Here is a 15,854-nt window from a genome sequence, read left to right on the forward strand (position 1 = left end):
TACATTTCCCAGATCAAGTGACCCAGATAGAGTGGGAGTTTCTCTGTGAGGACGTACACTATCCACGAACGGGTAACCGCGAAGACGGTGAACTCCTGTGAGGAAGTGTAGGGTCTAAGATCAGGTATACCCTCTAAGACGGTAATTCCTTGTCCAGTCGTATATCTCTCGGACCGAACGATCCGACGTGGATCTTGTGTTTTTGCTTACCATAAAAAGTTATGGTGAGTTGTGACGATCTTCTGAGATTGTTTGTGTTAGCCAACTATGAATTCATAGTTTCGACTTTCTGTTTTAGCATAATTACATGCATGACTCAGGTGTGAGAATCAGATCGTTAGCGATTTGAGTTAGTGATCATGTTTTGGACCTTCTACGGAAGGGTGAGCTTTTCTGAGAGAGTATGGCGCCTTAGTGAGTCATAACCGGTGACAATTAGCCGCGTAAGACTTTGAGAGATGAGAATAGATTAAGGTTGTTCAGGACAAAGCGTTTGCTAGAAGTAGTGGGCGACAAATGATGTCCTGATGGTGATTAGATGCAGAGATCTCGTTCTAGGAACGAGAACAAGCTAGTTGCGTGGTGGTTCATAGCCTACGATCAATTGAATCGTATGCTGCGTTTGTCAGTTGCACTGCTTATTTGCTTTGAACTGCTTACTTTTTGCACTACTTACGCATTTGCATTGCTTACGCTTTTGCACTGCTTACTCGCTCGCACTATTTATTCGCTTGTACTACTTACGCGTTTGCACTATTTACCTGCTTGCATTGCTTACCTGTTTAACTGCATATATGCTTTAAACTGCGTAACCTACTGAATTAAATGTACTTAATTCAGTTTCTTGCAGTCTCTCTTGTGCACCTACTAATTTTTCGCGAAACTAACCCATTCTATGGGTACAAGTGATGATCAGTACACTACGGGCGATGACGCGATTGCAAGATGACTTCAAGACTTCTTCTTCCTGCTCTTAGCTCGCGTCCTAGACGCTTGGGTTTGTATCAGATTTCCCTTAGGATATCCGAATCTTGTGAGTTTTGGTTCTTTTAGCTAACATGCCCAAAGTTGTCAGCTTGCCTTATGATTTATCAAAAGAAAAATCTTCCGCTGATTTCATAAACAAACTCTGAAGGAAAGAGATATTTCTAGTCTCTTGCCTGTTTTTCTGAAAATGTTCGCAAGTTTGAAATTTGGGGCGTTACAGTAGCTTAAGACATAATTTGTATTTTATTACTAGGTTCCACATTTGATCCTCGACCGATATCAGGAATTAGCACCATCTATCAAAATATTAGAAATTAACATATAATGTCGGGATATCAGAGAAATCAACATCTACTGACACCACTTTCTTGGTATACCAATAACTACAGTTGTGTCAACAACAACACCCTAAGGCAAAGTGGCTGAAATCTCCATAAAATCATGGTCGAGAGGTGAACCACCACATCGGGTTTAGAGGCACAATCGCACACGGAGTTTTAATATGTTCGCAGTTTTCCCAAAACCGACATCCAAGATTTTCACATTGTGGAAGGAATATGCATAATGAGATTAATTATACTGTTTGTTTCTTTTATATTTTTAAACAAATTCAAGTTCTTTGTCTCTTTTACATTTTTAAACAAATTCAAGTTCTTTACACAAGAACCGTTTTGCAAATCCACATGCAAAACCCAACTCGGGCCTTGGCCAAATACATAAAAACAATTTTGGAGTAACATATGCTCCTGACCTACACGGCCTGCGGTGGTTCACATCTGACCACAAAAGTATCTCAAAGTAATTTATGCATCTTTTTTGCAAAATCTCATGCAATACACTTATTCAAAACATGTTCACAATACACATTAAATCACACAATGAGAATGCACATAAAAATCAATTTGCATACACATTCGAACAGATGCTTGCAACACACATTAACATGATCCAAGTCATGTATAAACTCTCAAACATACATATGATTATATTTATGCAAACATCAAAATAAATTTCAGAATTTTTATGCGTATGACATGAACATTTGTAACATAATAATTGAACGTATAAGATGCACAATTAATATTCAATACATGTATATGACACCATGCATTCCATACGATTCAAATCCGAACATAGCTACATTGCTCAGAAAATAATAAGTCAACTATAAAAACAAAAAAAAAAAGACTTGGATTCGGGTCAGATCTGGATCCAGACCCAACCTGAGGCCACCGCCTCTCGTGTCTTCTAAAGACAGCGAGACAGGGGAGGGGTTTCAAAGTGAAACCCCCCTTTCCCCTCTCGCTCTCTCTCCCCCGACCGCTTCTCTCCCCCTCCGTCACTCTCTTATTTTCCCTCTCAGTCTCTGCTCTCTCTCTCTTTTGCTCGTCGGAGACCTCCCGACTACCAGGCCACCTGCGACCCCCAGGTACGCACCTTCCTCTTCTCCTTTTCTTTTCTTTCTCTTCCATTTTTTCCCCCTTTTTCCTCGGAGAGCCGACAAGAGGCTGACGGCCCCCTGTCATGCTTTCCCCCTCCCTCTTTGTGTTTTCTTCATGCCAGGGAGGGGTTGAGCCCCCTCCTTACATTCTCTTGTTGCAGGGAAGGGGCAAAGCCCTTCCCTGCACTCCCAGTGGCTAAGGGAGGGGTCGAGCCCCCCTCCCTGTGCCACTATTGGGAGGGGAGGGGTCGAGCCCCCCTCCCTGCTCCTTACTCTCCGTGTGGCCACGGGAGGAGTCGAACCCCCTCCCTGTGCCCACTTTTAGCAGGGGAGGGGCCGAGACCCTCCCTGCTCCCTGTATCGGCAGGGGAGCGGGTCGAGCCTCTCCCTCCTCCCTGCTCCCTCTTCTCTGGCGTCAGGCAGGGGCTTCGCCATATACCTGTTCGCGTGTTCGTCAGGCATGGGTCAGGCCCCTGCCTCTTTGCGTATTCGACAGACAGGGGCGAAGCCCCTTGCCTCCCCCTTTGTAGCTAACGGGCAGGGGCCTAGCCCCTGCCTCTTTGCTTTTCTGTTGGCAGGGGCAGAGCCCCCTTCCTCTCTCCCGGCATCAGACAGGGGCTTTGTCTCCTGCCTGTTCGCATAATCGCCAGGTAGGGGACAAGTCCCTGCCTCCTTGCATGCTCGACAGACAGGGGCGAAGCCCCCTGCCTCTCTTCTACTTTGTCAGGCAGGGGCGCAACCCTGCCTGCCCTCGCTTTCTGAGGCCAGGGGTGCAACCCCCTGCCTCCTCGTAGTTTGCTGATAGCAGGTCAGTAGGGGCTCGCTGCCCCTGCTTCTTGCGCTTATAGCAGGTGCACAAGGGCACGATGCCCCTGCATTTGCTTCCTTCACGTCAGGACAGCGACAGTGCCTCTGACCTTCTATTTTTGGTATTAGCTTGCTAAGATCGTCACTTTTGCAGCTCGTACAACGGATCCCGCTCGTGCTCCGCGGCCCGAGCTGTCAATCGCCTACACCCGCAGACGCCAGCAAGCTCGCAACTCCCCAAGGTAGGGGAAGATTGCACAGAGGACTTGGACAATTGAATTGAGTTCAATTAACTAAAAAGGACAATTAAATAAATATATATGCATAAATATATCATATATGTTTATACGAGTACACATTTAACTCAAGGACGCGGTTTCACGATCCTTGTCCTTTACTTTCTGTCATGTCTTTACTTTGCCATCGCGCTTTGCGCTCAGGCTCTTGCGTTTGCAAATGTTTCGTTACTGCTTTGCTATTGCAGATGACGCTCAGCTTTTCGCTCATTGCATGTGCTATAAAGGCATCCTCATGAAGGATGTAAGGGGCATTTACCGCTCTCCCTCTTGCGACAAAAGTTGAGTTGGAAGCTTAATGATACATCCTTGTCTAAGGAGAGGGATCCCTAGCAGAGATCCTGGCTTTTCGAGTGAACAGTCCTGTAAATTAGACTTGAGAATTTAGGGAGCTGCGTAAAAGCATCAAAGACTGCCCAAATCGAAGTATTTGGAAAGATGTGATTGACTGGTTTTGTTCGTCTATTTGACATATCTCGTGTAACCTCGAATTGGGGCTTGACCAAACTTCTTAGCGGGGGTTCTGTTGAGAAACCCGTATCCCGTCTATCGAGGTCGGTATCGAGTCATGCGAGGCATGTAGATAACTCGATAGCAGATGAGATTCTAAAAAACCGCATGCCAAATGTTTGCACAAGCTGTTGGTTGTTTCAAAAGATAAAAAATGTCAAAAGTAAAGTTTGAGAAACATTACATCTTTGTGAAACACTTTTGTTGACGTTCCTATTGAGGAACTATACCCCTTTCATCCTAGAGTACTTGTAGTCGTGCACTACATGCTAGTACTACGATGATCGGATGAGACGGTCGTGCGACCTCGAACAGTGCTAAATGCACAATGTTGTAAACACATAAAAATGGGATCACCTTCACAGGTAAGATGCTCATTTGGTCAAAAGACCAGAGCATATAGAATGAGTCGTCAGTTAATTTACCCCTGACACACTCATTCGCTCTTGTGTTTCTGTCAAGGGAGAGGATGGATCGGTATAAAACTCCAATGGATAGGTTGTTAACAACCACCCCACGGGCAAAGATCCAGCCTCCTCAGTCATTGGAGTTAGGGGAAGGGACTACCAGACATTATCATAGGTGGTAGATCCCATGGACTTCTGCAGAAGTTGGATGCATCCATTGCCAAGTACCTGCCTTTGGGGAATCCTCTTTCGGCTAAAGCCATCCCCTTAGGAGCAGACTCAACTAGCTATTCGGGTTATTGAAAATACATAGAATAACAGATGCCCGAACCAGTCAGTTGTTTCTACGATTTGTCTGCGCGTACTCGCAGACCATTAATATCGAAACATAAAGTTTGTTCACACTGGTTGATGGGTCATGAGACTTGCTTGTTGCGTAGTAGTTCACAACTTACGATCAAATGAATCGTCATGCTGCGTTTGACAGTTGCACTGCTTACTTGCTTTGAACTGCTTACCTACTTGAACTGCTTACCTGTTTTGAACGACTTACCTGTTTAACTGCTGATCTGCTTTAAACTACTTAACATGCTTAATTAAATGCTCTCAATTCAGTTTCATGTAGTCTCTCTTGTGCACCTACTAGTTTTTCGCGAAACTAACTCATTCTATGGGTACAGGTGATGATTAGGTACACCACGGGCGATGACTTAAAGATTTCATTTTTCCTGCTCTTAGCTCGCGTCCTGGACGTTTTTGGGTTTTGTAACGGATTTTTCTTGGGATATCCGAATTTTGTACTATTTGGGGAACTTCTTAAATGAAAGTGGTTTTTTCTAAGTGTTTTGCAAGTAACATGGATTGTGAGTTTTAGTTCTTTTAGCTAACGTGCCCAAAGTTGTCAACTTGCCTTTTTGAATTCAACAAAAGAATTATCTTCCGCTGATTTCATAAACAAACTCTGAAAGGAAAGATTTTTTTCTAGTCTCTTGCCTGTTTTCTGAAAGATTCACAAGTTTGGAATTTTGAGGTGTTACAAAATACTGCCCATCTGGTTCATGTGCAAGGCTGTGCACAATGAAATTTGGTTCATGTGCAAACCGTGTACATGAATATATAAATTTTGTGTTATCCGGCACCATGAGCCGTGCTAAAGCAAGCAAGAACATGCTGCCCGCAGCATGTGCTGCCAAAAGTGCACAATAATGTGCTGTGAACAGCACTATGTGGCAGCACAAAGGGTGCAACACTGCTGCCCCTAACAGCTTGCCAAATGCAGCTGAAAACATGCCGCATCCATTAGAGTCATAGGTAGTCCAATATAACAGCATAAAACAGATTTTTGTAAGGTGAGTCAATGCTGATGACAGTCACATATATCTGAAAAGAATCAAGTTTGCTAACAGTCCACAACTTACAGGTTCGATGACAGCCAACACTTGAGCAAAATATTCAGTTATGAAAAGTGTCATCAAGACCTGCACATACTAATGTAATAACATTCTCCATAGCAGCATATATACAATTCTGATGGTGGACAACCTACAACATAAAATAAACATTTTTGACATCAAAACAAATTGCTATCTATGTCACACGGACTCGGCTCCAAGGTCGACGCACCCGCGTCGACACGCACCGACACGCACCGACACGGGTGTGGACACGGGTGCGGCTCGGACTCGGTCAACCCGACCCTGGGTGCGATCAATGCACCTAGGGTCATTTTGGTCCATTTTTTGATTTTTTTTTTTAAAAAAAAAAAATTCTGGGCTACAGCTGTAAGGAAAAAAACCCTGAATCAGGCTTCACAACTCATCACCTGTCTCCTAATGGGTACAACTTTGATCGAGTATATATATATATATATATATATATATATATATATATATATATATATATATATAGCCGAGTCCCCGTGTCCAAAATTTTTGAAATTGCACCGCACCCGTGTCGCACCCGCACCCGCACCCGCACCCGCACCCGCACCCGCACCCGCACCCATGCGGCATAGATTGCTATACATAACAACAAAACCTTTTTATATACTTAACAACAAAACATTTTTGATATACTTAACAACAAAACATATTTTTATACGCATAACAACAAAAACAGTGTGATATAACATGATTTCAAACTGTCGACCAACAGTCAACCAATAATATGACAAAAAAAAATATGCTCGACACAATCCACAGTAAGGCATACAAAAAAATCTGGTTATCAGTCCAACAGTGATGAGTTTAATAACAATCCATGACAGTGTTGTGAAAAGCGTTGAGGCGTAGCGAGGCGCTCCACCAAAATCTGAGGCGAGGCGTAAAGCGTAAGCTTCAAAAATTATTTGTTTTAACTTAAAAAAACTACAAAAAATATCCAAAATTATAAATAAATAAAAAATGCTTTATTGATGAAGCAACATATTTCTATGATATGAATTAGGGCTTAGGCTCTTCTTGTGTCTCGTCATCATCAATATTTAAGTCTTCAATGTTATCATCTAAGGAATCCATATAAATAGGTTCTCCTTCATCTTCATTCTCTGACTCTTCATCGTCTGCACTTGCTTCCTCCACATCCTTGATCACTTCTTTTGTTTTTCTTTTTCTTTCAATAAAAAATCATGTATTAAATACTTATTTTATGTAATTAAAAAATTTATTTATATTCATAGCAAGGTAAATGGAATATAGCTTCACCTCGATCTCTTGAAGACCTGTCTTGCCTAGAACCACTTTGTGAATCATGAGGTGAAGTGACTTTTTTAATAGGCACATGCTCAATGACATTTATGTCGAAGTTCGGATCCAACCATGAATCCTCCAACCAATTGGGATCACTAGGCAACACTGAATCTTTCTTCTCCACAATTCACTCATCGTATGAGTCTATATGATCTAGACATATAGGGTCTTTGGTAGCCCTCCTCATATTTCTCTCTGTTAATTTCATATTGTACATTACAAAAACCAATGCATTCATCTTCTCTTGTTCAAGTCTATTCCTTCGTTTTATATGCACCTATAATTTTAAATCATTGATAATCAATTATAAGATAATTACACTTATAAAAATGTATTTCAAAAATAAAATACAAAGTCATAAACCAATGAGAAAGTACTCCAATTCCTCTCACAACCCGATGCACTACACGTCAAACTTAGAATTCGAATTGCAAAATTCATCAACTCAGGATTTTCATGCCCAAATGAACTCCACCAGTCAGCTGCATTCAAATAAAACAATAAAAATTTGATAAAAACATTAATAATGTCATAATTAACAAAAACATAAAAAAATATTAACAAATAACAATATAATTGCAAACTTACCATGACTTTTTAATTTCTTGTTGTAACAGTTGCCTCTCTACCAAACAACCCCTTTGCCTTTTTAAATGCATCCATTTGTGTTGTAATTTTCAACCGAACATTTGCATCATAAACCAATTTTTCAACACAATCATAAAAGTCACTCATAACTTCTCCATCCGGGTTGAAGTTGTCAGCATAATGAAAATGATGATTTAAATAATAGGCAGCTACATGTAAAGGCTTATGAAGTTGCAAGTCCCATCGTCTGTCAATGATATCCCAAATAGGTTTATATTTTTTTTCAACCTTGTCAAGGTTTGAAACAATTTTCTCCTTTGCTCTATCCATTGCCTCGTACAAAAATCCCATAACAGGTTCATCTGCATTCACTAATCACAACACTTTCACGAGCGATAATGTAACTTTAATTGCATATGATATAGCGACCCAAAACTTATGATCATTAAGAACAATATAAGAAATGTTTTTAACATCCGATTTCTTATAGTAATTAGATGATCTAAAATTTGAAGGCAAGAACATCGACTTCAACTCTTTCTTATAACCTCAAATACTATGAAGCGTGAGATATGTTATAGCAAAACGAGTGACGGTTGGACGTAGAAGTTCTTTCTTCTTTGTGAATTTTCTCATCAAATTTAATACCCATGCATGACTATAAATATATCTTGTAATTTTTTTTGCCTTTTTCATTGTATCTTTAAAAATTGATATCTTTCCAATATCTTCTAACATAAGATCCAAGCAATGCGCCGTATATGGTGTCCAAAAACATGTTTTTCCTGTTGTTAACATATTCCCAATTGCCACATAATTTGGTGCATTCTCTGTAATGAATTGTACCACATTACTTTCACCAACTTTTTTAATAATTTCTTCAAACAACTTACACAAATTTGCACCAGATGTCAACGGACTTAAAAAATACTGTCCCAGATGAGTTGTTCACAAGAAAATTAATTAAGTTTCTTTATTTTTCATCTGTCCAACCATCTGCCGTAATGTTGCAACCAACCTTTGGCCATTTCTTTTTGAACTCTTTTAAAATTTTGTGAGTACAATCTACCTCGTCCTTCAAAATCCAGGTTCTGATCTCGTGATAAGAAGACGGTTTGAACCCTCGCTCATAATTTGCAATAGCTTCTACCATTGCATCAAAATATGGACGGTTGCAAAGATTAAATGATAAGACATTTGCATAAAAAAATCTACCAATGGCACGACATACATTTTTTCTTTCATCCCTTTTAAAAGCAGTATTTATTGTGGTTTGTCGTGCTTCTTTGTTTACAATGAGGTCCATAGGACCACCTGTGCTTGTTTTTGCATCACTGCATGATCCACTGGTTTCTTTGCTCACATTATCGCCTGTTCCAAAATAAACACTCTTCCCAATATCCAACTTGTTTTGTTCTTCTTCTTGTTTCTTTTGCTTCAGAACTTTTAGATGATTCTGAAAAAATCTTTTCACATTAGGTGGAACCGCTTCGCACATGTTTACACCATGTTTTGTGTCAGCTAAGTGATGCTTTAACCTATAGATCCTCCTGTAGTCTGTTTATGACAGTAATTGCAAATTACATGTCCTATGAGTTTGGGATCTTTAGTGGGATTTGAAACTTTAACTCCATGATTTCATCCTACATCTTTTCCCATTGTTCAACTAAAAAAATACATATAAGAAAATATATATTAACACAAAAGATTATATTCATATTCAATAAGAATCTAACATATATAAATTTAAAACTAATTAAATAACTTGGTGTACTTTCTGGTGCCTATCATACAATGAATGTGATTGCACCTGATTTCTTGTCCCAACGAGCCGGGTGTACTTTTTGGTGGGCAACCAATTCTACTTTCCTGATAACAGAAAATTAATGACTGTCTCCTATTATAAAACATATAATCATACCCATTACAGATACGATTGGCATCTGACCCCATATTCGAACTATTGACATCCCCACTTTAAACAAGACTAATATATATATATATATATATATATATATATATATATATATATATATATATATATATTTTGGACCGTATCATGTTTTACTCATATATTAATGGAAACGGAAAGGTGATTTATGGATATAAATCAGTGTTCAATAAGGACTGTGTCAAATTTTGAAGGTTCTTATTGAACATCCTGGAGTGCACAGTCAGTGAAATCACACATTGACAGATAACTTCTTGAATTGAAATCATAAACAGAAAAACTTACGTCAGAAATTTCACAAAGAAAAAAAATAAAATAATAACTCTACCGAAATAAGCATATGAGTAACTACATAATTTTTAGGGCTTCATGTGATAGCTTCCAGCAGTCACATTATCTTTAACCCAGGTTCTCACAGTTGAATCTCATCCAAGGGTATCCTCCAGCTTAGCAGTTACAAAAATTTAAGAAAATAAAGTATCTCTATAGAGTTTAAACTCAGCAAGTAGAAAAGATGACTAACACATACTTAACAATATGGTTAGCTATCGTTTTCAATTCAACTTTCATAGATACATTAATAATCACAGGAATCATAAGCAAAATAATTCAGATATCAATTCATCCCAGCGGTGGAAAAGAGCATACCTGACCTCCGGGAGAGGGAGAGCGAGCGGGCGCAGCGGTGGCGACGTGGGCGACGGTGGCGAAGGAGCGTGAAGAGAGGGAGAGGAGAGAGAAAGTGAGTGGGAGAGGAGAGGGAGAGCGTGCGTGAAGGAGGAACTAGGTTAAAATTGCTTTTGAACCTAGTCGAAACCCTATTTTGTGGTCAAATGAGGGCTTTGACCCTCATTTGACCACAAAAACTTAAGGCGTGTACGCCTCAGCGCGAGGCGAGCCTCGCGCTGAGGCGTGCACCTCAAGGCGTATGAGGCGCACGCCTCGGGGCTTTTGCGCTTTGTACGTGCGCCTCAAGGCTTAAAGCCCCTCGCCTTGAGGCGAGGCGCGCTTTTTGTGCCTTGAGGCATGTTTTTAATAACACTGATCCATAATATAGTCTACCAAGTCTGATTTTTGGTAAAAAATTGAGTCTAATAACAGTTCACAATTAAGCATGTTTAAATTTTCTTTTTCAATCCAACAAAATGAATTCAATAACAGTCTACAAAATAGCATAACTATAAACTAGAAAACAACTATGAAAACCAAGTAATCAGATTCATTCAATCCACCAAAATATTTTTGGATAAATCGTCAGAGCAAAAATATATTCAACAAGGGAACAAGCTCATGAAGAAATAAAGAGCATGTTCATATGTCGATATTCTCGTTGAACATGAATAAAAATAGGCTTATGTCAAAATCGACAGGGCTAACATATATATATATATATATATATATATATATATATATATATATATATATATTCAACATAAAATACACTCGGTAACTACCGATTACATGTATATTCTTATGAACATTAACAAAATATTGAAAAACACATCTACGTGCTTCCTTTATTTTATTTTTTTTCATGTAAAAAAAATTAAAATCATAGGTATCAACAAATCTGGAAATATATGTAAGATTTGCGCACATAGGAAAATCGATTATCACTAAGGATTTGACCAATATATATATATATATATATATATGTATTTGTTGAGATGGATGTGTGGAAATACAATAAAAGATAAGATTCAGAACGAGGAGATACGTAAGAAGGTAGGCGTTGCACCCATTGAAAATAAGATGAGAGAGAATCGTTTACGGTGGTTTGGACATATTCGACGAAGGCCTAATGATGCTCCAGTTAGAAGGGTGGAGAAATGGGAAAATATATTAGTTAAAAGAGGTCGGCTATGTCACATGGGTGCGGGTGCGGGTGCGGGAGCGGGTGCGGGTGCAGGTGCGGGGATTCGGCACTTCCAAAAAACCCGGGTGCGGGGGTGCGGTAGGGGCAAAAATGTAAAAAAAAAATTATATATATATATATATATATATATAATTTTGAAGTTTTAACAATTTAACATTTAACAGTAAACATTGTCATAAACTCATAATATGATTCATCATGCATGCAATATATCAACCTAAATATCAAATTATCAATCAAATAAGTAAAGCAATTACATAAATCGACCTAAATATCAATCAGAATAGACTCTCCAGCATATGATATACACCTTTTCATACCAAGAGGTTCATTAGAGATCAGAAATTATTGAATAAACAACAAGATGTTTTCTCTTTTGTCCAGGCAATCGAAAAGAAAAAAAAATGGTTGATCCTTGATTCCTTTGGAATTCAACTCGGGACCTGCCAATTTCTTGGTCATTCTCCCATTCACTAAATCGTTGGTGCACAAAGTGGGGTAATGGAATTTATCCTCAAATGTCATGAACCACCCTCACCTTGATGTAAGAAATGGATGATGCACATTCTCTTACTGTGCGTTTCCACGCAATTACAGATCCTAGGGATCTGTGGATCTGAAATCTCTGGACCTCTAGTCCGGCTAAACATGGTTAGGTGATCGGGTCGTTCCTGGTCGGACCCAGTTGGATACAGGGTCACGACACGACAGACCAGATCCGTACCCAGACCCAGGGACTACCCCCATAGGTTCCCCAAGTCTGACTAATATAGTGGAAAATCCCCAGGCGGTTTTGGACTTCAGATACTTTTGTGGTACATTGAGATTCCTGTCGGATATTCAGAGCAGACATGTCATACCACGAATAGCACTCCTGTCCTGTTTGGACTTGGGACACAACAAAAGATCAATGAGGACCTAATCCGGATCCGATCCGAAACAGACCCATTTGACCCATCTATAGAACCACGGATCTGATCCCGTAACCCGATCCATTGATAGCCCCCGCATGGAGTCTGCAATCTTGATGCATGCAACACAACCACACACAGACACAAGTCCAAAGCCAGCCAGAGAACAACCCGAGACAAGGAGACACGGGTCCTTGCCAAAGAAAAAAAGAGAAGACCGACCCGGTCCAGAAAGGCTCAGTGTGGGTCCCACTGGCATCGAACGGGATCCCATCCTATCCCACAACGGAAGGTCCTGATCCTGTTCCCTCCAAGAAGAACACATTGTGAGGATGCGCTCTTGGTACACTAAGAAAAGGAACAAACATTTAAGATGAAACGAGAAGAGACGAGAAATGGGTCGTTTGTTATCCAGAAAAGTGAAGTAACTCAAGAAGAATCTTTACTCTTAAAGATGAAAGTTCTTAACTTCTCCCACTTTTTCTAGATAAGTTGGTGCATTAAAAAATCAAACCATACTAACTTGAGCAGCGAAGCTTTTAACTCTAGGGGTGGCACGCTCATCCCCGTCCACTTCAAGTTGCTTTGAGCATGCTATGCACGTCAACATCTTTTTATCTCCTCTTTTTTCCCTCTCTCTCTCTTCTGGTCCTGCCACCACCTCTACAAAACACAAACAAACACAAAATGATAAGTATAACAAATAAAAAAAAAGTAAAAAAAAAAAACTTCAAGTTTGCCGCATGGCTAAAGCAACAGGCTCGGCCCCTCCCCTGTCGACCCAAAAAAAGAGCTAGATGGGGGAGGGGCTCGGCCCCCTTCTGTGCCGAAAAACGAGGGAGCAGGGCAGGCTCAGCCCCTCCCCTGCCGACCCAACAAGAGACCGAGAGAGGGGGGGGGGGGGGGGTGCTCGGCCCCTCCCCAGCCGACCCAAGAAGAGAGTGAGAGACATACCTGCGAAAGGAGAGGAGGAGCCGAGAGGAGGAGTCTGGGAGGCGGAGCTGGGGGCGGCGGAGCTGGGGCGGCGATGGGAGAGCTCGAGCTCAGGGGGAGAGAGAGAGGAGAGATTAGGGCAAAAAAATTTTTTTGCCCTAATCCTCCTCCTTTTCATCGGGGGGAATTTTTTTTTCGCCCAAAATTATGGACAAAAATGACCCTGGGTGCGTTGACCGCACCCAGGGTCGTGTTGACCGCACCCGGTGCCGCACCCGCACGCGATCCCGCGTCGCGTCGCGTCGACGCGGGTGCGGCATCTGTTTTGCCGAGTCCCTGTGACATAGGAGGTCGGGGTAGGCCTAGGAAGACATGGATGAAGGTGATAAGAAAGGATATGAATGCTTTGAACCTCACCGAGGACATGGCATTGGATAGAAATGAATGGAGGAGAAAGATTTATGTGGAATACCCATAATGATTTTCTTTGTTGGTTCATATCGCCGACCCCAATTGTTTTGGGATGAAGGCGTAGTAGTTGTTGTTGTTGTTGATATATGTATTTGTTTCTAGATTTTCCTTTTTCCTTTAATATGTATACATCAAGCCCGATTTATACCCTTTTCTTCCTGTAAGAGTTAGAGAGAAACCCGGACCTTAGTTTAGAAAAGAAAATAGACCAGAAAAATCGTTGGATTTTTTATGAGAAGGATGGATTCCTCCTTCCTCTCTTTTTTTTCTTTCTTTCTTTCTTTCTTTTCCTCTCTCTCTCTCTCCCACGAATTCACTCTCTCCCACTCTCTCTAGAATGACGATTCTAGAGAGGTAGAAATCCAGCCCCTCTTATATCTAGTTTCTAGAATTTTATTTTTTCTTATTCTATATTTTTTTGTTTTATCTCAAAAAACTCCTCTAGAGGATGACACCCTCTCTAGAGTTCTCTATCCCATAAAGGGTAGAGTTCTACCAAAGGTAGAACTCTGTCTCTCTAACCTCTCCTTATTATCTCTTCTTATTTTTTTATATTATTTTAATTAGAGGCTTATCTAGAGGGTAACACCCCCTCTAGAGAACCTATCTAGGTAGAGTTCTACTTCATGTAGAACTCCACCTTATCCAATAAATAAAATTTTGAAAATTTATTAATTATTATATTTTATTAATTATTTAATATTTAATTATTAAATAATAAAATTTAAAAATATTTCAGAGGGTGTCGCCCCCCTCTGAAAGTCCTCTCATAGCAGAATTCTTACTCAAATTAACCTTTAAATTGAATTTAAAGTTTTAAATTGGTTGTACTTGGATTTCGAATCCGAATTTGGAACCAAGATCCACATTCATATCCAAAATTCATATGGATCCAACCTGGACCATATCCTAGTTAATATGGGTCCTGGGCCGAGTCCAGATCCATATCAACTTGGATCAAACAGATCTGATCCGATCCAATCCAGAAAAAGGTAAAAATAGAGGCGGGTCATTTTTGAAAAATGTGATTTTCGGTCCAACCATAACCTGATTTCAGAAAAACGAACTACCAATGTTCTCAGAATTACGAGACGTATCTAACGGTATACTTACCTGATTTTCACCTTTGAATTTCGCTCGAATTTAACCTGAATTTCGCTCGAATTTAACCTGAATTTCGCTCAATGTTTGCTTGAATTTAAAAGTTAAAAACAAAAAGTTTTACAAATATTAATCATCTCATCTTGGTCTTGTCAGTGGGTCCTGGGCCACGCCCAAACCCAACTGACGTCACCTATATTTAAAGTTATTTTCCATGATTTATCATACTTAGTAAAATACTTGGTCAAAATTTCATAGTTTTCTAATTTAAAAACCATGAAAAAACACACGATATTACATTGGTGGTACCATTTTTGTGCATCAGCGGTCGAAAATTGTGATACCCATCTTTGAATTCCTTCTCTTTATTCGATTTTGCGTCTCTTTTTGTGTGTTGTGTTGTTTTTTATTGTTTTTGGTTGCCCTTTGGGGTCTCGGCGGGTTGAAATCGGGGAGCTGGATCACTGAGAGCCCTGTCGTTAGCCGCTCGTGGCCGTCTCATCCTCCGCCGGTGACGAGGCTCTCGGTGGGGAGTGTGTGAAATCAACATTTTCTCTTGGTAGGAAACATTCCATCTGTACTTTTTAGAAAATCTCTCTCGAAGAAAAATTCTATCTGGTTTGGAACTGTCGAAAAATCCATACGTTTTTCTTTCCTACCTTCACTTTTCCTACATTTTCTCACTTCCAAATGTACCCTTAGGGCCATTCTCTTGACAAGAAACATTGTTAGAATAACTAAGTTTATATATATATATATATATATATATATATATATATATATATATATATATATATATATATATATATATATATATATATATATATA

At 40.0% G+C, this 15,854-nt stretch overlaps 1 protein-coding gene across 1 annotated transcript in view; it reads left to right on the plus strand.

Annotated features, from left to right (window-relative positions):
• The window catches only part of LOC149822406 (thylakoid lumen 15.0 kDa protein), a 43,998-nt gene that overhangs the window by 10,018 nt on the left and 18,126 nt on the right, over positions 1-15,854 (plus strand). The window lies entirely within an intron of this gene.

This window comes from Nuphar pumila, chromosome 11 (genome assembly GCF_984573655.1).
Source record: "Nuphar pumila chromosome 11, dmNupPumi1.hap1.1, whole genome shotgun sequence".
Classification (NCBI taxonomy): domain Eukaryota; kingdom Viridiplantae; phylum Streptophyta; class Magnoliopsida; order Nymphaeales; family Nymphaeaceae; genus Nuphar; species Nuphar pumila.